The sequence below is a fragment of the Anthonomus grandis genome, chromosome 10 (assembly GCF_022605725.1).
Source record: "Anthonomus grandis grandis chromosome 10, icAntGran1.3, whole genome shotgun sequence".
Taxonomy (NCBI): Eukaryota; Metazoa; Arthropoda; class Insecta; order Coleoptera; family Curculionidae; genus Anthonomus; species Anthonomus grandis.
The window spans coordinates 28,704,048-28,731,678 of record NC_065555.1 but is presented as its reverse complement, the minus strand read 5'-3'; the positions used below and the strand labels follow the sequence as shown (position 1 = coordinate 28,731,678).

Below are 27,631 nucleotides of genomic sequence, written 5' to 3'. Positions count from 1 at the left end.
GCTGACACCACATTATAGCAAACCTCCACACCTATACGGACTACCCAAGATTCATAAGGAGCAAATGCCTCTGCGGCCCATCACGAGCTCTAGAAATTCGCCGACATCAGAACTCTCAAAATTCCTTTTGGAGATCATTAGACCGATCCAGGGAAATGCAGCGTCTTTCGTGCGAAACTCTGCCCACTTTGTAGACCTTCTTGGAGGGATCGAAGTCGAGACCAATGACAGATTGGTGAGTTTTGATGTCGAAAGTCTCTACACCAATGTACCCATAGGAGAGTCTCTTAACATCATCCGAGACAAACTAAGCAAGGATGCAGCTTTCTCAACTCGGACCACACTGCCTCTGGACGGGGTGATGGAACTTTTGGAGATCTGTCTTCGTAATTCTTACTTTCAGGTCAAGGATAGATTCTACGCCCAAGACGAAGGACTTCCGATGGGTTCATCTCTTTCCCCAGTAATAGCAAACATCTTCATGGAATGGTTCGAGGAACATGCAATAGATGCCTCCCGTTGCAAACCCAAGCTCTGGCTTCGATATGTGGACGACACCTTCATCATCTGGGACAAAGAGGAAAAAGCACTTCAGGAGTTTCTGCTTCACCTCAACAGTTTCAGACCAACAACTTCAGTTCACGATGGAGACAGAAAAGGACTCAGCTCTACCTTTCCTAGATGTCCTCGTTAAAAAGGTCGGCGGAAATCTACAAACTTCAGTTTATAGAAAACCAACACACACGGGCCAGTATCTGCACTATGAGTCCAACCATCCTGCAACCACCAAAGTAGGCATCATAAGATCCCTCTACAATAGAGCTCGAACCATCTGTAGAAACGACGAGGATCTCAAGACTGAAATGGATACCATCTACAAAGACCTACAACAGAATGGATATCCAAAGAAGCTAATAAGTAGGACCATCCAAAGGACGCGTCCAAATCAAATCAGAGACGAGGCCACCACGACAACCAGACTTCTAGCCATACCTTACATTAGGGGTACATCGGAACAAATCCGACGCATTGCCAGCAAGTACAATATTAGAACTGCCTTTAGATATAGCACCACTATCAGAAGCGTGGTATCAAAGACCAAACCAGATGGTATGGTGGATACCAAAAATTGCGTCTACCGGATCCCATGTGAGTGCGGTGACTCATACATAGGTGAAACGAAGCGCCCCCTAGAAATCAGAGCGAAGGAACATCGCAGCTGGACCCAAAGAGGAGAGGTTTCCAAATCCGGAATAGCAGAGCACGCGTGGCATAATGAACACAATATCCACTGGTCAAAAGCCAAGATTCTGCATAAGGAACAGCACTGGCGGAAGAGGAAGTTCGTAGAGGCAGCTTTCATTTCACAGAATCAGAGGATCTTCAGCCAGCCAAGCGTCGATATACCCAACATCTGGAAGCCTCTACTCTCAGGACAGTGTAGGATCTAGAGAGACGCGTGTCCTCCCCTCCCCCCCAACTCTTTTCACGGATGACTTTCCCTCCCCTCCCCTCCCCTTCCACATCGCTGCACACACCTAGTATATAAGCCTATAGAATAGTAGTTTGCTGTCAGTTTACACTTGATAACGGTTGGAGATACTTACCAACCGAAACGTCGTGTTACATTAAATAAATAAGACAATGCAAGTCCGACAAGATGTTTTTTGGTGTTGGAATAATGCGGTCGACTTCCAATTCTGGGTTTTTGAGCAATAGATCCCGTTGTTTTGTACAATTTAATAATATTTCGAACTGTATACCTCGATTTGTTAATACTGTCAGCGATTTGGGAAGCATTTTGACCTTTTAAATGCAAGGGAATGATCACTTTTCTTATTTCGTCAGAGACAGCCTTACCACGAGCCATTTTTAATTGTTACCAACAACACTAATGCATTGAAAGTTGATTTAAACGTCAAAATCGGCTTCTTAGCAACGCAATTTGTTTTATACAGCCTACTTTTATTTTATCGAAGCGCATAAACAGACCATTCAACTAAGTTATTTCCATCACGTATTTTGCGATAGAAAAATCATTTTGCAAAGAAAAAAATATCGAAATTAAAACGCTTTAAAAATAGCTGCGTCGGTTTTGTTATCTTTCCATAAACATTTCAATAAACCAAAAATATTATATTTGAAATAAAATTTTAGTTATCCCTTAAATAAATTCTAAAAAATCATGTTTTGAGGCGTTGGGCCAACTTCACTGAGACAGGGCTCGTAGCCGTTATAATTTTCAGCAATAAAACACTTTTATTACCACAACGAAACACAAATAAAGCAGAAAAACACGATGGGACGAACAACCAATAACACCAACAAAACATCAAACGTCAATACTGGCGTGTGACCAAGGATATGTAAAGAGACAGGATGTTCGACTGGCCCGAAAAGACATACCGTATCTTATAACAGTGGGTGGGATTTGCGCATGACATATTTATGTTGGTGTTTTTTTTATTATTTTATTTATTTTTTTTGTGGGAAATCAAATTTTATGGGTTATACCTTCCCACGCCGATTTGTTCTATTTCAGTTTCTGGGGGGCTCGTCTAAGTTAAGGGGGAGCTAAGCCTCCCCTAGCCCCCCCCCCCTAGTTGCGCCACTGAATGGAAATAAAACAATGTTTTTCTTTAATACATTTATTATTTAATTTTCCTGAAAAAAAAATTACTTAAAATGTTATACAATAATTTATTATAATGGACATTATATAAATTACAATTTATCTAAAAATGTTGTCAAAATTTATGTGCCATTTTCTCTTAATATCCTCATTTATAACAATAATTAATATCCTCATTTTATCAACATATAGATTCAATACAGGATGAATTATCCTTATTTAATATGTACTTGTATCTGTTTCCTAAAGAAAAATTAAACAGATTCCAAAAATTATTTAAATTATAATTTAAATATTAATTTTTAAAATTAATTAAAAATTCTACAGCAGAGTATTATCGAAAGAAACAATATATCCATCTACAAAACAAAATAAACTCTTTGAAAATTAAAACAACTTTTTAGTATAAACATATCACTTATATTTGTTAGTCTCTTATATTACTAACAACATATTTTGAAACTAAAATATTAATAAAAACTTAATTCAAGGACAGATGTTTACATAAAATAAAAAGAAACTCTTAAAAAACACAAGTTGTAAGAAAAACATTAATTCTGATCCATTCCGGGTGGCATATTTACAGATCCTCCTAGGCTACGGCACCGGGGTGCTAAAGTCAATGAGGATGTGTAGTAACCGTTCAACTACAGATGCTCCCAGGTTTTGGCAACGCGCTTTTCGCGGTGTTATTTGCTGCTATTTTTTAAATTTTAACTTGTTTCCGATGATTTAAACAGCAAGAAAATCCAAAACAAAAATATAACTGATTCATAAAGATATATAATAAGGGTTTTTATTAATAATTTTGTATAAATAAGGAGTATATCTACCTACATTTTTTTAGGGAATAGGCATACTCGTACGTTTATCATACTATGTCCTTTAAAATAATTTGGTTTTAATTTTTGTTTTCTGAGTAAAAAATACATAATCATTGTAACGATAAGGGTAGTAAGATTAGGGCCCTTTGGTGCTTTTTTAATTTTGTTCGAAATTGGTACATATGGGATTTTGAGGATGAGGAATACACATCGCCAAAAAAGTATTGCATTATCTAGACTTTTTTAATAAGATTCAACGTAAAAATGTTTTTATTTAAATAGCTGCTATATTACATTATAATTATCAATATGTCTATTTTAATAATTGAGCTAACAAGACAATTTAAAATGAAATACGTTATGAAATATCCAAGCTATAACTTAGACGTTAGCGTTATTATTTGCTGCAATATATCCTAAAGGGTGATTTAAATGAAATGTTTGAAGAAGACGTAAAATAATCGCCCTGTATATTGTATGATGTACCGTGAAAATTATCACGTATTTTATAATTAAAATGTGATTAATTAACGAATAAGATTTTGTTTAAATCATATATGTATTGCTTTTCTTTTAATTGCACATCATACAGGGCAATTATTTTATCTCAAAAAGTTAATTTTTTTTTATTTAAATACAGGGTGGTTAAGTGGTAAGATTTTTACAAATGTTGTTTTTTTTCCGGATATTTCCGAACGTATCTGGATTTTTCAAATTTTTTAAACTGAATTTTAATAAGCATTAAATTGCGCAACTTTGCCATAATTTAACCCTCTCTTACGGTTTGCGAGAACCCAATGATGATGCTCGAATTTGGGCCACCCTGTACAGTGCGGGTCTTTAATGTCCTCCCCCCACCCCTTCAATGTGACTCCCCTTCCCATTTAAATTTATTTTTCAAGATGGCGCCCAGCCGCCATTTTGATTACAACTGTCAATTTTATAGCAAATGATAGTATTTATAGACTTATTGACTCATGCCAAGTTTCAAAAAATATATCATATAATAATATGTACAAAATTAATTAAAAAATCCTTAATATAATATATCAATCTTCCATATATCAAGTATATATATATCAAGTCCCAAATTTTATGCCTATTTTATTTTCTTGCTGTTTAAATCATCACAAACATATTGACATTTTTAAAATAGCAGCAAATAACATCGCGAAAAGCGCGGTGCCGAAACCTGGGAGCATCTGTAGTGAAACGTAGTGATGTAAACTTTCGTTACTTTTAGGTACTTGTAACGATTCGTTACTTTCGATACAAGTATTCGTTACTTTGTATTAGTGATTTCGTTACTTTCGTTATTTATGATATTATGAGTATATTGATTAAAATTCGTTTAAATTTATTGCTGTTTTAGATACAAACTTATGTACGACGTATGTTCATGATATTGAACAATCAATCAGTTATAGAATTTTTTTTTGTACTTTTAAATCCCCTAATTTTTCCGAATATGCAGTGTTATATTATGATTGTTTAGGTATATTTTCTTTATAGTATAACGATTACGATTAAGCTGTTTTATAATCGCAAAATTATGTATTTAGACCGTACAAAAAATGATAAACATTTAGTTTATATTTTTTCCTATAAAGTAGGTCCTATTAGATCCTTATAAGTAGGTATATTTAAAAAAATAAATAAGTGAACGCATACATAAGACAAACTTATATTAATTTAGGCAAATTACTACAAATCTAAACAAAAAACAAAACAAAATGAATGTGTTGGTAAGCTCACTTAAAATTAAAAATAAATTTAATATCATACATTAAATATATGTATAACAAATTGAAACTTAGGGTGCTACTCTTTCCAAATAACATTTTTTTTAAAACAAAATTTAACCTAATAATTTAATATTATAACAAATACGATTCATTATCATTATAATATGTCATTATTACAGTGCAAAAATATAAGTTTCTCTACGTTTTTTGATTTTAATCGGTTGCGCCGTTCAGAAAGAATTTGTCCTGCTTTTGAGAAGAGTCTTTCACAGGGAACTGAAGTTCCAACAACAGAAAGATGTTTTTGAGCCAAAACTGGTAACTGGGGATATGTTAAATGACGAGTTCGCCACCAATGTAAGGGATTTTCTTTTCTACCGATATTCGGTTCTGATAAAAAAGTTCTAATTTCTGTGATAGCTGCAGCTGTAGGACTTATACTACTTTCAGTAGACCTGATAGTTTCATCAAAGTCCTCCCAAATTAAATCTGCACTTAGAGTGTTTGGTTGAGTTTCTATTGCGGTTTCTTCAGATTCATTAATTACAGTAGGAACAGTTTCAGCCTGTATTTTATTAATTTGTCTTACAACATCTTCTTGAATCTTTTCTTTTACTTTTTGTAGAGCTATATCAAAATTAAAAGCTTTTGCTTTAAATCTAGGATCAAGAAATGTAGATTTCGCCAAAGTAATATTAGTTTCTATATTTCTAAATCTAAATTCAATGGAAGTTGATAACTGATTGATTAATTGTTTTCCTGTATCTGTAATAATTGTGTTAGAATTTAATTTGTGCAATGCTTTTTTTAAACCTCCTACAATTAAAATGACCTTTGAGAGTGTAACTGATTTATCCGCACACATTTCAACACTAACTTGCTCAAACGGTTTTAAAATCTTACATACTTCATCTAACAAGGTCCATTCTTCCGCATTTGGTAATTCTATCGGATTCTGTAACACTCCGACAGTCGCTCTTAACGGTTCACCTAATTGTAGGAAACGTTCAAACATGTAGTATGTAGAATTCCATCTAGTTACAACATCGTTTATTAATTTTAAAGGGATAAATTTTGGATCATTGTTCATTTGCTTTTGTGTAGATAATAGTTTTTGGTTTGCCTGAGAACTGCTATGAAAATATTGAACCGCTGTTTTGATTTTTTTTTTGATATTTTGAAGGCAACTATTTATACCTTCTTTTACTATTAAATTTATTGTGTGTGCAAAACAGGGAATATGAGCCCAGCCACCTAGTTTAACAGCACCAACCACATTAGCTGCGTTATCAGTGGTGACTGCATATACCTTATCTAATATTCCCCATTCAGCTGCTACACGTTTTAATTCAATGCACACATTTTCAGAAGTGTGCCTTTCATTATAGCTAAAACATGTTAAAATGCAAGAATGTAATTCCCAGTTATCAGTTATAAAATGCGCTGTTACTCCTAAAAAACCCTCTACATTAAGTGATGTCCACCCATCTGTAGTAAGGGTAACATAATCTGTCGTTTTCAAAAGATTTTTTAAAATGATAACTTTTTCATCATACTTTGCAACCAAAAGAGATTTTGTAAATGTTGCCCTACTTGGTAAATTATACGATGGCTCTATTGCTTTTAGTAATTTTCTAAAACCCTTATCCTGAACTATAGAGAAAGGTTGCAAATCCTCAGTTATCATGTTTAAAATTAAGTCGTTGATTAATTTTGTACGCGGTAGTGAGATAGGTCGTGAAACAAATTTTGTTAAACTTGCCTGTGAGGTGTTTTTTTCTTATCATTTGATTTTTTAATTGACGATGACGACTCTTGGTTGATTGCATTAGACGTGGACGGGATTTCTGGGTCAGGTTGAGTATGGCCTTCAGTTGAATTAGAGGATTCAATATTTGATGGCGTCAGCGGCTGAACTGATAAACTCGAATGATCTAATTTTTAAAAACAATAAATTATAATCTATGCGAACTACAAATTAAAATGTTCAACATTTCACGACTTTAGAAAAGTATAAAAATGGCCGTTTGTTTCTTAAAATATATAAGAGAACAAAAAAAAATCAGAAGCTTTGGGTTAAAAAATATGTTTTTTAAATGAAACACCCAGTTTTTATAAGTGTTTTAGCCTATAAACTTTGTAATATCTTACTAAAAAGCCTAAATGTTTGTGTGTATTAAACTTTTCCAGCCACCCTGCCCTGCATATTTAAATATTTATTTCCAAAAAATCAACAATCAACTGTTTTCAAAATTATGTATAGATTGTGTCATATACAAAAAGTTACAAAATACCATTTTCAAACTCTAACTTACTTGTTTTTTTTGCTGGCGGCTCATCAATGTCATCATTCTCGTCACTCCTCTCATTTAACACTTTAAAGTGTTTTGTCTGCAAGTGTTTTTTTAGATTGGACGTGTTGCCGCCTTTAAAAGAATATACTGTCTTGCACAAATTGCATTTAGCTTTTCCTTCGGAAATGACTGTGTAATGCAACCAAATAGCACTACGTTTTTGTATTTTCCCTTTTTCTTCCATTTCAAAAAATACGCTATTACGTTTCACAGCAAAATAAACAACATGATATTATTTCTCTTTAGAACGGAGAACGGGGAATCCCAGATACTATAGCCTCCGGCTAATCATAGCCCATATACGAAGTAGGTGAATCCCAGCCAACAGCAAAAAAAGAACCTTTGACATCACCGGCACCGGCAATCTGCATGGCATTATAATTATAATCTCTTTGGATTGGACCCCGAGTGGCAACCCGCAACGCGCAACGCAACCCGTTACATAGACCCCCCGTTATCCCGTCATAGTCGGTCGTAGTTCATAAAATTTTTTAGACTCTCTCGCATCTCGCTGTTCGGTTCGCATAAATTTGGCTTTTCGTGATTCGTTGCTTGTGGTTAAAGTAGAAAAAATCAGTCAGAAACGAAAGTAACGAAATAACGAATAAAAATTAGCTTTTGTATTCGTTACTATAAGTACATCTTAAGTAACGAATACTTTGTAACGAATACTTCAGTTTTTGACATCACTAGTGGAACGGTTACTACACATCCTCATTGATTTCAGCACCCCGGTGCCACAGCTTAACTACGGAACAGCTCCACAACTTCGAGCGGTCTCTTTGATCTGGCGGTCGGCAAGCAAGCGAGATGGAATGGTATTGTCTTTCTCTCGCTTGGGTTAAGAGTCAGGGCCTGATTAAAAGGTTTTTTGTTATTGAGCAAAATGTTTCGTTTCGACCCGACAGTACCGTAGTAGATAATTTTTGAGCTTTATTTTAATACTAGACTATCTAATACAGATATTACAATGAAATTAGCTATCCAATAGGTAGAAAATAAATGTTTTACCTGGATAAACGAGATATTTGATTGCTTTTATTTCCGAATGATTAATTATCCTAATAATAGAAGTAATATCGATGTTCGATTAAATCAATACCGCAAATGAGTTTAATAAAAAAAAGGTGTGAATAAGGTTAGGCATATAATAAAATTACGTGGTTTAGAGTTTTAACACATTTTATTGCCTATTTTAAATCATGCCTAAAGATCTTTACAGATGTCTCTATCTTTTTTAAGAAAACAATAACCTTAACTAATATAGAAATATTTAAAATTTAAAAAAGGGAGGTGCACTATAGGAATGATCATGTACTGCAGTTTTAGAACTGCCTTCAATAAACGGAAATAGAGTTGGCGTTGCAGTAGCTATCAATCCAGTATGAAGGTGACTTGTAAACATATTTTCTCCAAAATGATTTTCGCATAACCGATAGCTTTTATATAAGTCCGAAAGTTTTTCCAATAGGTCCTCACGATTGGCTTTCATTGCCCATATCCTGGCTCTGTAAAAATAGAATGAATGAATAAAGATCCTATAAATTTTGCGTTTTGTCTAACAGTAGTTTTTTCGTTGCCAAATTTTAATTTTTCAACATGTAAAAAGAACCTAGGTGCTTTATATTTATATTAATAAATATCAGTTTACAATAAATATATCATCATATATCAAATATATCACCTGCAGTAGGTCGGAGTCGGCCCACCCTGGAGTTATTCGCATGCTCTTCACCCAATATATCCTTTATTGCCATAATTACTTCTTCTTCCGTGGTGCTTATATCCATGTCTCTTATGTGTATGGCGTCGCGTCGAGATTGGAATGGTAGAAGAAATTAACAAAAAGGAAATCGAGAAAGTTAGATCCTATGAGAATTTTAAGGAACTATCTCTCAAAAAATGGGGGAAAGATGTATTTGTTAAAACGGAGATTGTAGTTGGAGATCCTCTAGAAACCAAACCCAACCCTTTTTTTTTTTGTTTATAGTCGGAAAATGCATTTACGCACTCACCACTGCAGTTGCACTACTGCAGTGAGTGTGAGACTCCTCCAAACTGGTCCTACCCACTAAAAACCGACTGTTGACTGCTGCTAGCATCGGGGGCGGGATCACAATGGAACGCATGCATCACCACCAATGCCGTGTCGTGATTCTATTCACTATCTTGGTTTCTGGCTTCTTGTGCATATATCCTTTCTTCTTCTTCTTTTTGCTTCATAATCTCCTTTATGTAGTTGTGTATGTGTCGCCATTTGCCTTCGTCGCTCGTCATTAGCGCAATTATATTCTCGGGCGTGGGAGTTTCGCCCAGTTGAAGCTCCAGCCTGTGCCTCTGCCAACCCAACCCAACCCAACCCAACCCATTCCTTTCCTCTTTTTCCTGCCACAGCTTCCCGGACCCGCAGAACGCATTTCCTCAGGTAGATGCCGGATATGTCCCTCTATTTTTTTTCTTTTTCCTTTAATTTATTATCGTTGTTCCTCCCTGTATTTCTGGGATAGGATATCCGTCGCCATTTTATCTATTGCATAGTAGTTCTTTTTGTTCTTGGTGGCAATTTGTAAGAAATTATTAGCAGTTACATTTACCCCCACAAATGCGTTCAGGGCATTTCTATTATTCTCCCATCTAGGGCACCAAAACATTGTGTGTTCTGCTGTGTCATTTGGGTGCTCACAGTAGTTGCATGATGGGTATTCTTTTTTTTTTATTTCATGAAGATAGCTCCCGAAACTTCCATGTCCAGTAATCATTTGTGTCAGGTAGTGACTTAGCTGCCCATCTCTTCTTTTTACCCATGTTTTCAAATCCGGAATTAGTTTGTAGGTCCAGCGTCCCCGCTCAGATGCTTGCCATTTTTCCTGCCATCTTTCCATTGATCTCTCCCTTTCTTCTTTCCTTGAAGTATTTGTGATTGCATTATTTAGAAATAGAAGGGTTCTTTCTTCTGCCAGTATGTGCAACGGTATCAGTCCTGATATGACCAACAGGGCTTCCGTTGAGACCGTTCTGTACGCAGACTATACCATCAGAACCATTATCCTTTGTGAGCTTTGTAGTTTTTTTTATTGTTCGTTACAGCCATTGCAGAGCTCCACGCTGGCGCCCCATACATTATAGTATTTTCGCAGGCATAAGCCATCGCCTTCCTTTTTGAGGAGGAGGGACCTCCAATATTTGGTAGGATTGCTTGCAGAGCTTTTGTTGTGCGATGAGCCTTTAGGCAGACGTTTTTTATGTGCCGATTCATGAAAAGGGGACGATCTATGTGGAAACCTAGGTATTTCACTTCTTTTTTGGGAGTGATTTATGTGCCCCCAAAATAGAACTTGATGTGGCTAACTTTTTTTTTGCAGCTTAATAGAATTGCCTCGGTCTTTTCTGTTGCCACCGTAAGGTCGTGCCTGTACATCCAACTTTCAATAAGATCTAGCGTAATATCCGCTGCCTTCATCAGGTCGTATTCGTTTTCTTGTGTGCAGATCACCGCAAGGTCATCTGCGTAGCATACCAGCTCAGTTCCCTCGGGGACCGGTAGCTCCATGACACTGTCATACAGCACGTTCCATAGAGTCGGACCCAGAACCGATCCCTGTGGTACCCCTACGAATACCTCCCTTTCATCCTCTCTAGACAGGGTTATCCGTCTGTTATTAAGATAGCTGATTAATATATTTATTAGGTATGGACTTATTTCCCAGTTATGCAGTTCTTTTATAATGAGTTTCCACGAGGCACAATTGAAAGCATTCTTGACGTCTATTAAGATGAGCACGTTGTGTCTGCCGGGTCTTTTCGTAGCTAGTTCTATAACTCTTCTCATTGCGTGCGTGGTTGAATTCCCTTTAATGAAACCGTATTGGTTTGGGTGCATGCCATTTTTTTTGTTAATTATCTCGCTCCAAAGTCTCTTGTTTATTATTTTTTCATATGTTTCAGAACGACGAAACTAAGACAAAACCGTCGGAATTTTCCCGATAGCTCCCATAGAAGCCGAGATAACGACCTTCAAAGTTTGGAATTTTTCATTTTTCGGGTATACCCCCCCGTATCGAATTTTTTCACCAAAAATTGATTTTTTTCGAAATCAAACTAAGTATACCAGCGTCTTATTTGGGTCACCTAGATTACGAAAACACCGGGTTATAACAGGATCCGAGCAGAACTAAGGAATTGAGAGCACTTTGAAAATCGTGAAAAAGTCGTTTTCGACATCCGTTTTTGAGGCCAAAAATTGGCATCAAAAATGCCATATCTCGGCTATCGTAAAAGCTACGACTTTGCGGATGGTCTCGTGGGATTCAGAACGACGAAACTAAGACAAAACCGTCGGAATTTTCCCGATAGCTCCCATAGAAGCCGCGATATTGATCTTCAAAGTTTCGAATTTTTCATTTTTCGGGTATACCCCCCCGTATCGAATTTTTTCACCAAAAATTGATTTTTTTCGAAATCAAACTAAGTATACCGGCGTGTTATTTGGGTCACCTAGATTACAAAAACACCGGGTTATAACAGGATCCGAGCAGAACTAAGGGAATGAGAGCACTTTGAAAATCCTGAAAAAGTCGTATTCGACGTCCGTTTTTGAGGCCAAAAATGGGCATCAAAAATGCCATATCTCGGCTATCGTAAGAGCTACGACCTTGCGGATGGTCTCGTTGGATTCAGAATGACGAAACTAAGACAAAACCGTTGGAATATGCTCGATAGCTCCCATAGAAGCCGAGATATCGACCTTCAAAGTTTGGGTTTTTTCATTTTTCGGGTATACCCCCCCGTATCGAATTTTTTCACCAAAAATTGATTTTTTTCGAAATCAAACTAAGTATACCAGCGTGTTATTTGGGTCACCTAGATTACGAAAACACCGGGTTATAACAGGATCCGAGCAGAACTAAGGGAATGAGAGCACTTTGAAAATCCTGAAAAAGTCGTTTTCGACGTCCGTTTTTGAGGCCAAAAATGGGCATCAAAAATGCCATATCTCGGCTATCGTAAGAGCTACGACCTTGCGGATGGTCTCGTTGGATTCAGAATGACGAAAGTAAGACAAAACCGTTGGAATTTTCCCGATAGCTCCCATAGAAGCCGAGATATCGACCTTCAAAGTTTGGGTTTTTTCATTTTTCGATACGGGGGGGATCGAATTTTTTCACCAAAAATTGATTTTTTTCGAAATCAAACTAAGTATACCAGCGTGTTATATGGGTCACCTAGATTACGAAAACACCGGGTTATAACAGGATCCGAGCAGAACTAAGGGAATGAGAGCACTTTGAAAATCCTGAAAAAGTCGTTTTCGACGTCCGTTTTTGAGGCCAAAAATGGGCATCAAAAATGCCATATCTCGGCTATCGTAAGAGCTACGACCTTGCGGATGGTCTCGTTGGATTCAGAATGACGAAAGTAAGACAAAACCGTTGGAATTTTCCCGATAGCTCCCATAGAAGCCGAGATATCGACCTTCAAAGTTTGGGTTTTTTTATTTTTCGGGTATACCCCCCCGTATCGAATTTTTTCACCAAAAATTGATTTTTTTCGAAATCAAACTAAGTATACCAGCGTGTTATATGGGTCACCTGGATTACGAAAACTCCGGGTTATAACAGGATTTGAGCAGAACTAAGGGAATGAGAGCACTTTGAAAATCCTGAAAAAGTCGTTTTCGACGTCCGTTTTTGAGGCCAAAAATGGGCATCAAAAATGCCATATCTCGGCTATCGTAAGAGCTACGACCTTGCGGATGGTCTCGTTGGATTCAGAATGACGAAACTAAGACAAAACCGTTGGAATATGCTCGATAGCTCCCATAGAAGCCGAGATATCGACCTTCAAAGTTTGGGTTTTTTCATTTTTCGGGTATACCCCCCCGTATCGAATTTTTTCACCAAAAATTGATTTTTTTCGAAATCAAACTAAGTATACCAGCGTGTTATTTGGGTCACCTAGATTACGAAAACTCCGGGTTATAACAGGATTTGAGCAGAACTAAGGGAATGAGAGCACTTTGAAAATCCTGAAAAAGTCGTTTTCGACGTCCGTTTTTGAGGCCAAAAATGGGCATCAAAAATGCCATATCTCGGCTATCGTAAGAGCTACGACCTTGCGGATAGTCTCGTTGGATTCAGAATGACGAAAGTAAGACAAAACCGTTGGAATATGCTCGATATCTCCCATAGAAGCCGAGATATCGACCTTCAAAGTTTGGGTTTTTTCATTTTTCGGGTATACCCCCCCGTATCGAATTTTTTCACCAAAAATTGATTTTTTTTTAAATCAAACTAAGTATACCAGCGTGTTATTTAGGTCACCTAGATTACGAAAACACCGGGTTATAACAGGATCCGAGCAGAACTAAGGGAATGAGAGCACTTTGAAAATCCTGAAAAAGTCGTTTTCGACGTCCGTTTTTGAGGCCAAAAATGGGCATCAAAAATGCCATATCTCGGTTATCGTAAGAGCTACGACCTTGCGGATGGTCTCGTTGGATTCAGAATGACGAAAGTAAGACAAAACCGTTGGAATTTTCCCGATAGCTCCTATAGAAGCCGAGATATCGACCTTCAAAGTTTGGGTTTTTTCATTTTTCGATACGGGGGGGATCGAATTTTTTCACCAAAAATTGATTTTTTTCGAAATCAAACTAAGTATACCAGCGTGTTATATGGGTCACCTAGATTACGAAAACACCGGGTTATAACAGGATCCGAGCAGAACTAAGGGAATGAGAGCACTTTGAAAATCCTGAAAAAGTCGTTTTCGACGTCCGTTTTTGAGGCCAAAAATGGGCATCAAAAATGCCATATCTCGGCTATCGTAAGAGCTACGACCTTGCGGATGGTCTCGTTGGATTCAGAATGACGAAAGTAAGACAAAACCGTTGGAATTTTCCCGATAGCTCCCATAGAAGCCGAGATATCGACCTTCAAATCAATTTTTCGGGTATACCCCCCCGTATCGAATTTTTTCACCAAAAATTGATTTTTTTCGAAATCAAACTAAGTATACCAGCGTGTTATATGGGTCACCTGGATTACGAAAACTCCGGGTTATAACAGGATTTGAGCAGAACTAAGGGAATGAGAGCACTTTGAAAATCCTGAAAAAGTCGTTTTCGACGTCCGTTTTTGAGGCCAAAAATGGGCATCAAAAATGCCATATCTCGGCTATCGTAAGAGCTACGACCTTGCGGATGGTCTCGTTGGATTCAGAATGACGAAACTAAGACAAAACCGTTGGAATATGCTCGATAGCTCCCATAGAAGCCGAGATATCGACCTTCAAAGTTTGGGTTTTTTCATTTTTCGGGTATACCCCCCCGTATCGAATTTTTTCACCAAAAATTGATTTTTTTCGAAATCAAACTAAGTATACCAGCGTGTTATTTGGGTCACCTAGATTACGAAAACTCCGGGTTATAACAGGATTTGAGCAGAACTAAGGGAATGAGAGCACTTTGAAAATCCTGAAAAAGTCGTTTTCGACGTCCGTTTTTGAGGCCAAAAATGGGCATCAAAAATGCCATATCTCGGCTATCGTAAGAGCTACGACCTTGCGGATAGTCTCGTTGGATTCAGAATGACGAAAGTAAGACAAAACCGTTGGAATATGCTCGATATCTCCCATAGAAGCCGAGATATCGACCTTCAAAGTTTGGGTTTTTTCATTTTTCGGGTATACCCCCCCGTATCGAATTTTTTCACCAAAAATTGATTTTTTTTTAAATCAAACTAAGTATACCAGCGTGTTATTTAGGTCACCTAGATTACGAAAACACCGGGTTATAACAGGATCCGAGCAGAACTAAGGGAATGAGAGCACTTTGAAAATCCTGAAAAAGTCGTTTTCGACGTCCGTTTTTGAGGCCAAAAATGGGCATCAAAAATGCCATATCTCGGCTATCGTAAGAGCTACGACCTTGCGGATGGTCTCGTTGGATTCAGAATGACGAAAGTAAGACAAAACCGTTGGAATTTTCCCGATAGCTCCTATAGAAGCCGAGATATCGACCTTCAAAGTTTGGGTTTTTTCATTTTTCGGGTATACCCCCCCGTATCGAATTTTTTCACCAAAAATTGATTTTTTTCGAAATCAAACTAAGTATACCAGCGTGTTATTTGGGTCACCTAGATTACGAAAACACCGGGTTATAACAGGATCCGAGCAGAACTAAGGGAATGAGAGCACTTTAAAAAATCCTGAAAAAGCCGTTTTCGATGTCCGTTTTTGAGGCCAAAAATGGGCATCAAAAATGCCATATCTCGGCTATCGTAAGAGCTACGACCTTGCGGATGGTCTCGTTGGATTCAGAATGACGAAACTAAGACAAAACCGTTGGAATATGCTCGATAGCCCCATAGAAGCCGAGATATCGACCTTCAAAGTTTGGGTTTTTTCATTTTTCGGGTATACCCCCCCGTATCGAATTTTTTCACCAAAAATTGATTTTTTTTTAAATCAAACTAAGTATACCAGCGTGTTATTTGGGTCACCTAGATTACGAAAACACCGGGTTATAACAGGATCCGAGCAGAACTAAGGGAATGAGAGCACTTTGAAAATCCTGAAAAAGTCGTTTTCGACGTCCGTTTTTGAGGCCAAAAATGGGCATCAAAAATGCCATATCTCGGCTATCGTAAGAGCTACGACCTTGCGGATGGTCTCGTTGGATTCAGAATGACGAAACTAAGACAAAACCGTTGGAATATGCTCGATAGCTCCCATAGAAGCCGAGATATCGACCTTCAAAGTTTGGGTTTTTTCATTTTTCGGGTATACCCCCCCGTATCGAATTTTTTCACCAAAAATTGATTTTTTTCGAAATCAAACTAAGTATACCAGCGTGTTATTTGGGTCACCTAGATTACGAAAACACCGGGTTATAACAGGATCCGAGCAGAACTAAGGGAATGAGAGCACTTTAAAAAATCCTGAAAAAGCCGTTTTCGATGTCCGTTTTTGAGGCCAAAAATGGGCATCAAAAATGCCATATCTCGGCTATCGTAAGAGCTACGACCTTGCGGATGGTCTCGTTGGATTCAGAATGACGAAACTAAGACAAAACCGTTGGAATATGCTCGATAGCTCCCATAGAAGCCGAGATATCGACCTTCAAAGTTTGGGTTTTTTCATTTTTCGGGTATACCCCCCCGTATCGAATTTTTTCACCAAAAATTGATTTTTTTTTAAATCAAACTAAGTATACCAGCGTGTTATTTGGGTCACCTAGATTACGAAAACACCGGGTTATAACAGGATCCGAGCAGAACTAAGGGAATGAGAGCACTTTGAAAATCCTGAAAAAGTCGTTTTCGACGTCCGTTTTTGAGGCCAAAAATGGGCATCAAAAATGCCATATCTCGGCTATCGTAAGAGCTACGACCTTGCGGATGGTCTCGTTGGATTCAGAATGACGAAACTAAGACAAAACCGTTGGAATATGCTCGATATCTCCCATAGAAGCCGAGATATCGACCTTCAAAGTTTGGGTTTTTTCATTTTTCGGGTATACCCCCCCGTATCGAATTTTTTCACCAAAAATTGATTTTTTTTTAAATCAAACTAAGTATACCAGCGTGTTATTTAGGTCACCTAGATTACGAAAACACCGGGTTATAACAGGATCCGAGCAGAACTAAGGGAATGAGAGCACTTTGAAAATCCTGAAAAAGTCGTTTTCGACGTCCGTTTTTGAGGCCAAAAATGGGCATCAAAAATGCCATATCTCGGCTATCGTAAGAGCTACGACCTTGCGGATGGTCTCGTTGGATTCAGAATGACCAAAGTAAGACAAAACCGCTGGAATTTTCCCGATAGCTCCCATAGAAGCCGAGATATCGACCTTCAAAGTTTGGGTTTTTTTATTTTTCGGGTATACCCCCCCGTATCGAATTTTTTCACCAAAAATTGATTTTTTTCGAAATCAAACTAAGTATACCAGCGTGTTATATGGGTCACCTAGATTACGAAAACACCGGGTTATAACAGGATCCGAGCAGAACTAAGGGAATGAGAGCACTTTGAAAATCCTGAAAAAGTCGTTTTCGACGTCCGTTTTTGAGGCCAAAAATGGGCATCAAAAATGCCATATCTCGGCTATCGTAAGAGCTACGACCTTGCGGATGGTCTCGTTGGATTCAGAATGACGAAAGTAAGACAAAACCGTTGGAATTTTCCCGATAGCTCCTATAGAAGCCGAGATATCGACCTTCAAAGTTTGGGTTTTTTCATTTTTCGATACGGGGGGGATCGAATTTTTTCACCAAAAATTGATTTTTTTCGAAATCAAACTAAGTATACCAGCGTGTTATTTGGGTCACCTAGATTACGAAAACTCCGGGTTATAACAGGATTTGAGCAGAACTAAGGGAATGAGAGCACTTTGAAAATCCTGAAAAAGTCGTTTTCGACGTCCGTTTTTGAGGCCAAAAATGGGCATCAAAAATGCCATATCTCGGCTATCGTAAGAGCTACGACCTTGCGGATAGTCTCGTTGGATTCAGAATGACGAAAGTAAGACAAAACCGTTGGAATATGCTCGATATCTCCCATAGAAGCCGAGATATCGACCTTCAAAGTTTGGGTTTTTTCATTTTTCGGGTATACCCCCCCGTATCGAATTTTTTCACCAAAAATTGATTTTTTTTTAAATCAAACTAAGTATACCAGCGTGTTATTTGGGTCACCTAGATTACGAAAACACCGGGTTATAACAGGATCCGAGCAGAACTAAGGGAATGAGAGCACTTTGAAAATCCTGAAAAAGTCGTTTTCGACGTCCGTTTTTGAGGCCAAAAATGGGCATCAAAAATGCCATATCTCGGCTATCGTAAGAGCTACGACCTTGCGGATGGTCTCGTTGGATTCAGAATGACGAAACTAAGACAAAACCGTTGGAATATGCTCAATAGCTCCCATAGAAGCCGAGATATCGATCTTCAAAGTTTGGGTTTTTTCATTTTTCGGGTATACCCCCCCGTATCGAATTTTTTCACCAAAAATTGATTTTTTTCGAAATCAAACTAAGTATACCAGCGTGTTATTTGGGTCACCTAGATTACGAAAACACCGGGTTATAACAGGATCCGAGCAGAACTAAGGGAATGAGAGCACTTTGAAAATCCTGAAAAAGTCGTTTTCGACGTCCGTTTTTGAGGCCAAAAATGGGCATCAAAAATGCCATATCTCGGCTATCGTAAGAGCTACGACCTTGCGGATGGTCTCGTTGGATTCAGAATGACGAAAGTAAGACAAAACCGCTGGAATTTTCCCGATAGCTCCCATAGAAGCCGAGATATCGACCTTCAAAGTTTGGGTTTTTTTATTTTTCGGGTATACCCCCCCGTATCGAATTTTTTCACCAAAAATTGATTTTTTTCGAAATCAAACTAAGTATACCAGCGTGTTATTTGGGTCACCTAGATTACGAAAACTCCGGGTTATAACAGGATTTGAGCAGAACTAAGGGAATGAGAGCACTTTGAAAATCCTGAAAAAGTCGTTTTCGACGTCCGTTTTTGAGGCCAAAAATGGGCATCAAAAATGCCATATCTCGGCTATCGTAAGAGCTACGACCTTGCGGATGGTCTCGTTGGATTCAGAATGACGAAACTAAGACAAAACCGTTGGAATATGCTCGATAGCTCCCATAGAAGCCGAGATATCGACCTTCAAAGTTTGGGTTTTTTCATTTTTCGGGTATACCCCCCCGTATCGAATTTTTTCACCAAAAATTGATTTTTTTTTAAATCAAACTAAGTATACCAGCGTGTTATTTGGGTCACCTAGATTACGAAAACACCGGGTTATAACAGGATCCGAGCAGAACTAAGGGAATGAGAGCACTTTGAAAATCCTGAAAAAGTCGTTTTCGACGTCCGTTTTTGAGGCCAAAAATGGGCATCAAAAATGCCATATCTCGGCTATCGTAAGAGCTACGACCTTGCGGATGGTCTCGTTGGATTCAGAATGACGAAAGTAAGACAAAACCGTTGGAATATGCTCGATATCTCCCATAGAAGCCGAGATATCGACCTTCAAAGTTTGGGTTTTTTCATTTTTCGGGTATACCCCCCCGTATCGAATTTTTTCACCAAAAATTGATTTTTTTTTAAATCAAACTAAGTATACCAGCGTGTTATTTGGGTCACCTAGATTACGAAAACACCGGGTTATAACAGGATCCGAGCAGAACTAAGGGAATGAGAGCACTTTGAAAATCCTGAAAAAGTCGTTTTCGACGTCCGTTTTTGAGGCCAAAAATGGGCATCAAAAATGCCATATCTCGGCTATCGTAAGAGCTACGACCTTGCGGATGGTCTCGTTGGATTCAGAATGACGAAAGTAAGACAAAACCGTTGGAATTTTCCCGATAGCTCCTATAGAAGCCGAGATATCGACCTTCAAAGTTTGGGTTTTTTCATTTTTCGGGTATACCCCCCCGTATCGAATTTTTTCACCAAAAATTGATTTTTTTCGAAATCAAACTAAGTATACCAGCGTGTTATTTGGGTCACCTAGATTACGAAAACACCGGGTTATAACAGGATCCGAGCAGAACTAAGGGAATGAGAGCACTTTGAAAATCCTGAAAAAGTCGTTTTCGACGTCCGTTTTTGAGGCCAAAAATGGGCATCAAAAATGCCATATCTCGGCTATCGTAAGAGCTACGACCTTGCGGATGGTCTCGTTGGATTCAGAATGACGAAAGTAAGACAAAACCGTTGGAATTTTCCCGATAGCTCCCATAGAAGCCGAGATATCGACCTTCAAAGTTTGGGTTTTTTCATTTTTCGGGTATACCCCCCCGTATCGAATTTTTTCACCAAAAATTGATTTTTTTCAAAATCAAACTAAGTATACCAGCGTGTTATTTGGGTCACCTAGATTACGAAAACACCGGGTTATAACAGGATTTGAGCAGAACTAAGGGAATGAGAGCACTTTGAAAATCCTGAAAAAGTCGTTTTCGACGTCCGTTTTTGAGGCCAAAAATGGGCATCAAAAATGCCATATCTCGGCTATCGTAAGAGCTACGACCTTGCGGATGGTCTCGTTGGATTCAGAATGACGAAAGTAAGACAAAACCGTTGGAATATGCTCGATATCTCCCATAGAAGCCGAGATATCGACCTTCAAAGTTTGGGTTTTTTCATTTTTCGGGTATACCCCCCCGTATCGAATTTTTTCACCAAAAATTGATTTTTTTTTAAATCAAACTAAGTATACCAGCGTGTTATTTGGGTCACCTAGATTACGAAAACACCGGGTTATAACAGGATCCGAGCAGAACTAAGGAAATGAGAGCACTTTGAAAATCCTGAAAAAGTCGTTTTCGACGTCCGTTTTTGAGGCCAAAAATGGGCATCAAAAATGCCATATCTCGGCTATCGTAAGAGCTACGACCTTGCGGATGGTCTCGTTGGATTCAGAATGACGAAACTAAGACAAAACCGTTGGAATATGCTCGATAGCTCCCATAGAAGCCGAGATATCGACCTTCAAAATTTGGGTTTTTTCATTTTTCAGGTATACCCCCCCGTATCGAATTTTTTCACCAAAAATTGATTTTTTTCGAAATCAAACTAAGTATACCAGCGTGTTATTTGGGTCACCTAAATTACGAAAACTCCGGGTTATAACAGGATTTGAGCAGAACTAAGGGAATGAGAGCACTTTGAAAATCCTGAAAAAGTCGTTTTCGACGTCCGTTTTTGAGGCCAAAAATGGGCATCAAAAATGCCATATCTCGGCTATCGTAAGAGCTACGACCTTGCGGATGGTCTCGTTGGATTCAGAATGACGAAAGTAAGACAAAACCGTTGGAATATGCTCGATATCTCCCATAGAAGCCGAGATATCGACCTTCAAAGTTTGGGTTTTTTCATTTTTCGGGTATACCCCCCCGTATCGAATTTTTTCACCAAAAATTGATTTTTTTCGAAATCAAAATAAGTATACCAGCGTGTTATTTGGGTCACCTAAATTACGAAAACTCCGGGTTATAACAGGATTTGAGCAGAACTAAGGGAATGAGAGCACTTTGAAAATCCTGAAAAAGTCGTTTTCGACGTCCGTTTTTGAGGCCAAAAATGGGCATCAAAAATGCCATATCTCGGCTATCGTAAGAGCTACGACCTTGCGGATGGTCTCGTTGGATTCAGAATGACGAAAGTAAGACAAAACCGTTGGAATATGCTCGATATCTCCCATAGAAGCCGAGATATCGACCTTCAAAGTTTGGGTTTTTTCATTTTTCGGGTATACCCCCCCGTATCGAATTTTTTCACCAAAAATTGATTTTTTTCGAAATCAAACTAAGTATACCAGCGTGTTATTTGGGTCACCTAGATTACGAAAACACCGGGTTATAACAGGATCCGAGCAGAACTAAGGGAATGAGAGCACTTTGAAAATCCTGAAAAAGTCGTTTTCGACGTCCGTTTTTGAGGCCAAAAATGGGCATCAAAAATGCCATATCTCGGCTATCGTAAGAGCTACGACCTTGCGGATGGTCTCGTTGGATTCAGAATGACGAAACTAAGACAAAACCGTTGGAATATGCTCGATAGCTCCCATAGAAGCCGAGATATCGACCTTCAAAGTTTGGGTTTATTCATTTTTCGGGTATACCCCCCCGTATCGAATTTTTTCACCAAAAATTGATTTTTTTTTAAATCAAACTAAGTATACCAGCGTGTTATTTGGGTCACCTAGATTACGAAAACACCGGGTTATAACAGGATCCGAGCAGAACTAAGGGAATGAGAGCACTTTGAAAATCCTGAAAAAGTCGTTTTCGACGTCCGTTTTTGAGGCCAAAAATGGGCATCAAAGATGCCATATCTCGGCTATCGTAAGAGCTACGACCTTGCGGATGGTCTCGTTGGATTCAGAATGATGAAACTAAGACAACACCGTTGGAATATGCTCGATAGCTCCCATAGAAGCCGAGATATCGACCTTTAAAGTTTGGGTTTTTTCATTTTTCGGGTATACCCCCCCGTATCGAATTTTTTCACCAAAAATTGATTTTTTTCGAAATCAAACTAAGTATACCAGCGTGTTATTTGGGTCACCTAGATTACGAAAACACCGGGTTATAACAGGATTTGAGCAGAACTAAGGGAATGAGAGCACTTTGAAAATCCTGAAAAAGTCGTTTTCGACGTCCGTTTTTGAGGCCAAAAATGGGCATCAAAAATGCCACATCTCGGCTATCGTAAGAGCTACGACCTTGCGGATGGTCTCGTTGGATTCAGAATGACGAAAGTAAGACAAAACCGTTGGAATTTTCCCGATAGCTCCCATAGAAGCCGAGATATCGACCTTCAAAGTTTGGGTTTTTTTTTTATTTTTCGGGTATACCCCCCCGTATCGAATTTTTTCACCAAAAATTGATTTTTTTCGAAATCAAACTAAGTATACCAGCGTGTTATTTGGGTCACCTAGATTACGAAAACACCGGGTTATAACAGGATTTGAGCAGAACTAAGGGAATGAGAGCACTTTGAAAATCCTGAAAAAGTCGTTTTCGACGTCCGTTTTTGAGGCCAAAAATGGGCATCAAAAATGCCACATCTCGGCTATCGTAAGAGCTACGACCTTGCGGATGGTCTCGTTGGATTCAGAATGACGAAACTAAGACAAAACCGTTGGAATATGCTCGATAGCTCCCATAGAAGCCGAGATATCGACCTTCAAAGTTTGGGTTTTTTCATTTTTCGGGTATACCCCCCCGTATCGAATTTTTTCACTAAAAATTGATTTTTTTCGAAATCAAACTAAGTATACCAGCGTGTTATTTGGGTCACCTAGATTACGAAAACACCGGGTTATAACAGGATCCGAGCAGAACTAAGGGAATGAGAGCACTTTGAAAATCCTGAAAAAGTCGTTTTCGACGTCCGTTTTTGAGGCCAAAAATGGGCATCAAAAATGCCATATCTCGGCTATCGTAAGAGCTACGACCTTGCGGATGGTCTCGTTGGATTCAGAATGACGAAACTAAGACAAAACCGTTGGAATATGCTCGATAGCTCCCATAGAAGCCGAGATATCGACCTTCAAAGTTTGGGTTTTTTCATTTTTCGGGTATACCCCCCGTATCGAATTTTTTCACCAAAAATTGATTTTTTTTGAAATCAAACTAAGTATACCAGCGTGTTATTTGGGTCACCTAGATTACGAAAACACCGGGTTATAACAGGATTTGAGCAGAACTAAGGGAATGAGAGCACTTTGAAAATCCTGAAAAAGTCGTTTTCGACGTCCGTTTTTGAGGCCAAAAATGGGCATCAAAAATGCCATATCTCGGCTATCGTAAGAGCTACGACCTTGCGGATGGTCTCGTTGGATTCAGAATGACGAAACTAAGACAAAACCGTTGGAATATGCTCGATAGCTCCCATAGAAGCCGAGATATCGACCTTCAAAGTTTGGGTTTTTTCATTTTTCGGGTATACCCCCCCGTATCGAATTTTTTCACCAAAAATTGATTTTTTTCGAAATCAAACTAAGTATACCGGCGTGTTATTTGGGTCACCTAGATTACGAAAACACCTGGTTATAACAGGATCCGAGCAGAACTAAGGGAATGAGAGCACTTTGAAAATCCTGAAAAAGTCGTTTTCGACGTCCGTTTTTGAGGCCAAACATGGGCATCAAAAATGCCATATCTCGGCTATCGTAAAAGCTACAATTTTGCGGATGGTCTCGTTGGATTCAGAACGACGAAACTAAGACAAAATCGTGGGAATTTTCCTGATAGCTCCCATAGAAGCCGCGATATCGAACTTCAAAATTTGGAATTTTTCATTTTTCGGGTATACCCCCGTATCGAATTTTTTCACCAAAAATTGATTTTTTTCGAAATCAAACTAAGTATACCAGCGTCTTATTTGGGTCACCTAGATTACGAAAACACCGGGTTATAACAGGATCCGAGCAGAACTAAGGGAATGAGAGCACTTTGAATATCGTGAAAAAGTCGTTTTCGACGTCCGTTAGGCCAAAAATGAGCATCGAAAATGCCATATCTCGGCTATCGTAAAAGCTACGACTTTGCGGATGGTCTCGTTAGATTCAGAACAACGAAACTAAGACAAAACCGTCGGAATTTTCCCGATAGCTCCCATGGAAGCCGAGATATCGACCTTCAAAGTTTGGAATTTTTCATTTTTCGGGTATACCCCCCCGTATCGAATTTTTTCACCAAAAATTGATTTTTTTCGAAATCAAACTAAGTATACCAGCTGAATAAATTTGAATTCTTCAAATAGAACTCCTTAGTACCCAAGTGTACTTTCTCCTTGTAGACCTAGTAGTGGACTGTATATTTTTTTAACCGTTACCAAACACCGTGAAATAAAACACTCCCGGTGAATTGTTCAACACAGTTTATTAACCCTTAAAACTCGTATTAAACAATCACAACTGCGAACAGGAACTTACGAAACTAGAAATTTAACATTAACAAAAACATTTAGAATTAGCCACACGCAATTTTTATTAGAGCCCGAGCGCTATTACATGTACTTAATATCGGCGAGTCAACAGACAGACTGACTATTTTTTAATAATACATCTTTTTATTTTGGCGGTCTGCGGGCGGGATGGCGCACGGATGAAGATGAGATACGGATCGGCAAGCTTCAAACGACGCGGCTTTTTTAATACGAACTACGCAGTGAGTAAACATGCCAACTTTGTTGATTCGAAGAACGCTCAATTCAAAAAAAAATGAAATAGGTAAAATTAATGGGCGCTCTAACATTCTCCCCCCCGTTGAAGCCCCTGGTTCAACCATATTTATTATTACTTATCAAATGGCAAAGGACATAACTTTGTTATGGGACGTATGAACTCTCCCTCTTTGGTTCTTATTTTTACAATTCGAACCTTACTATCGGAACCTGGAACCGCTTCACTCACCCGTGCCAATATCCATTGCAAATGAGGTAAGTTTTCATCTTTTACGAGAACAACCATATCCCTATCTAAATTTCTTCTTGACACATACCATTTCGGTCGATTCTGAAGTCTAGTCAAGCACTCAACTGACCATCGAGTCCAGAAATTTGGACGAATTTTTGAACATAGTCGCTATAAATTTTACAAGGACAACCACGTCTAGCTATAAATCTTTTCGACGTATATATAAAACATTCAGTGCTGAAATTAGTGACTAATTCAATATGAATCGCCTTCGTTTGCATACACACAAATAACGCAATATATGCCTTTGTAGTCGTATAACTTCTAAGTCTTGACTGTTTGAGATATATCGGCCCTCCAAAGTCAAGTCAGGTATTTAAAAATGGACGTCCAATTGAAATTCTATCCAAAGGAAGAGAACGCATAAGCTGTGCAGAAGTTTGCGCTTTAAGCCTATAACATTTGACACATTTCCCAATTACAGACTTTACTTCGCTAAGACCATGGATTGGCCAATACCTTAACCTTAAGTTTGCCCACACAAAGCCTGTGGTCCAGCGTAAAATAATTTCAAATGTTCTGCCCAAATAATTAACTTTACCACGTGATGCCTCGATGGCAATACGATTGGAAATTTTTGATTGTAGTCAATATCCGCCTTGGATAATCGACCATTAACCCTCATTATACCATTAGTGTCTAAAAATGGATTTAAACACTTTAAAGAACTAGTCTTAAAAATTTCAGAATTATTGTCACCATCATGACAATTTAAATACTTAATTTCTTTTGAAAATGTCTCAGCCGGTACGAGTTTTAAAATTGTATTTAATGAACGTTTAATTTCGTCAACTGTCAGTGGCCCAGATTCCCTTTTATCAAAAAATCGAAAACAATACGCAACAGCCCTTTACAACCTATTAAAATTCGAAAACCTTAACCAATCGACGACCCTTTGATTTAACTCTACCTGAGTTAAAGCTATTTTTCGTTGCTCTGGCAGACCTTCAGTAATTGAACATTTCTCAGGTAAAAAATCAATTTGTGAATCATAAAGAAATTCAGGGCCCTTCCACTAAATTTTGTGTTTTAAAAGTTGCCCCGACATTAAACCCCTTGACAGGCAGTCTGCCAGGTTGTCCTGAGACGAAATATGTTTCCACTGACAATTTAAAGTCAATTCCTGCACTTCAGAAACCCCATTGGCCACAAAGGTGGTCCATCTAATTGCAGTGGCGAAGCGTGAACTTTTTTTTCGGGTAGACAAACAATAAAAATCGTTAATTAGAAAAAAATGTGTATTCAATATTATTCACTTTAATGAAATAAAGAATGAAAGCGCATAAAATATTAACTCAACGAGAAAAATTATGTAGTGATATAAAAAAAAATAAATAATTACTACTAGCATAAAAAGATAGATAGATAAAAATAAGTACTACTTACAAAAAAACAATTGCCAATTTCGAACAGTCATTCATAAATAACCACTAAAAAAACCTTTTCTATACACCCAAAAATAAAAATACTAATTATTAAATTACTAAAGCACGCGCCCCCACCAAATGCCATTCATCAAAACAAAACAAAACTGAAGATGTATTGCGGCCGACCAGATCAAGCGTGTCCATAAACAATAACCCTCAACAGCATAATAAAATAGCTGGTCGACTTCGATAGACAAAAGCTCGAATGTCTTCCCCGCGAGTAAATTTTGCATACGTAATAGGCTGAAAGCTGATGCGGCCGGACCTCTGTAGCCTGCTTGATGCGTATTTGGTTCGATTAGATGCTCCAAATTTCGGAAGACAAATATCAATGTGTCTTCCTGGGGCTCGTATACATTAATTGGGTGTCAGCCCTGTATTTTTATCTTAATCGGTGCGGCAGGCGGGGCGCGCCTTCGGATTAATCATGTTTAGATACTATATAATAATAGTAAGGATAGCGACTACGTTCTGTGTTATTTTTTTTTTAATTTTAATTCAAAAATTACATGAAATAATTACGTGATAAATTAATGACAAATAACTGGATAATTTTGGGTAGACAGTATCTACCTTGTCTACTCGTACGCTTCGCCACTGTCTAATTGGTGACCTATTTAACCAAGCTAGTACAACGTTGGAATCC

General features: G+C 38.2%; 1 long non-coding RNA gene across 23 annotated transcripts; it reads right to left on the bottom strand.

Moving 5' to 3' along the window:
- Positions 1-8,719: 8,719 nt before the first annotated feature.
- On the bottom strand, positions 8,720-24,556 carry LOC126740860 (uncharacterized). Of its 23 annotated transcripts, XR_007662028.1 has the most exons (10): positions 23,377-24,556; positions 22,799-23,010; positions 21,794-22,066; positions 20,969-21,061; positions 19,505-20,236; positions 17,884-18,040; positions 16,214-16,422; positions 14,238-15,115; positions 9,240-13,875; positions 8,720-9,063 (listed from the first exon to the last, which is right to left on the bottom strand). It is a non-coding gene; the product is annotated as an uncharacterized LOC126740860 (long non-coding RNA). The 23 variants fall into 23 exon arrangements; XR_007662036.1 differs by lacking the exons at positions 16,214-16,422; positions 17,884-18,040 and adding an exon at positions 18,866-19,138 and having other exon boundaries at positions 14,238-14,487; XR_007662019.1 differs by lacking the exon at positions 16,214-16,422 and having other exon boundaries at positions 9,240-13,300; positions 14,033-14,487; positions 17,406-18,040.
- Positions 24,557-27,631: the final 3,075 nt, after the last annotated feature.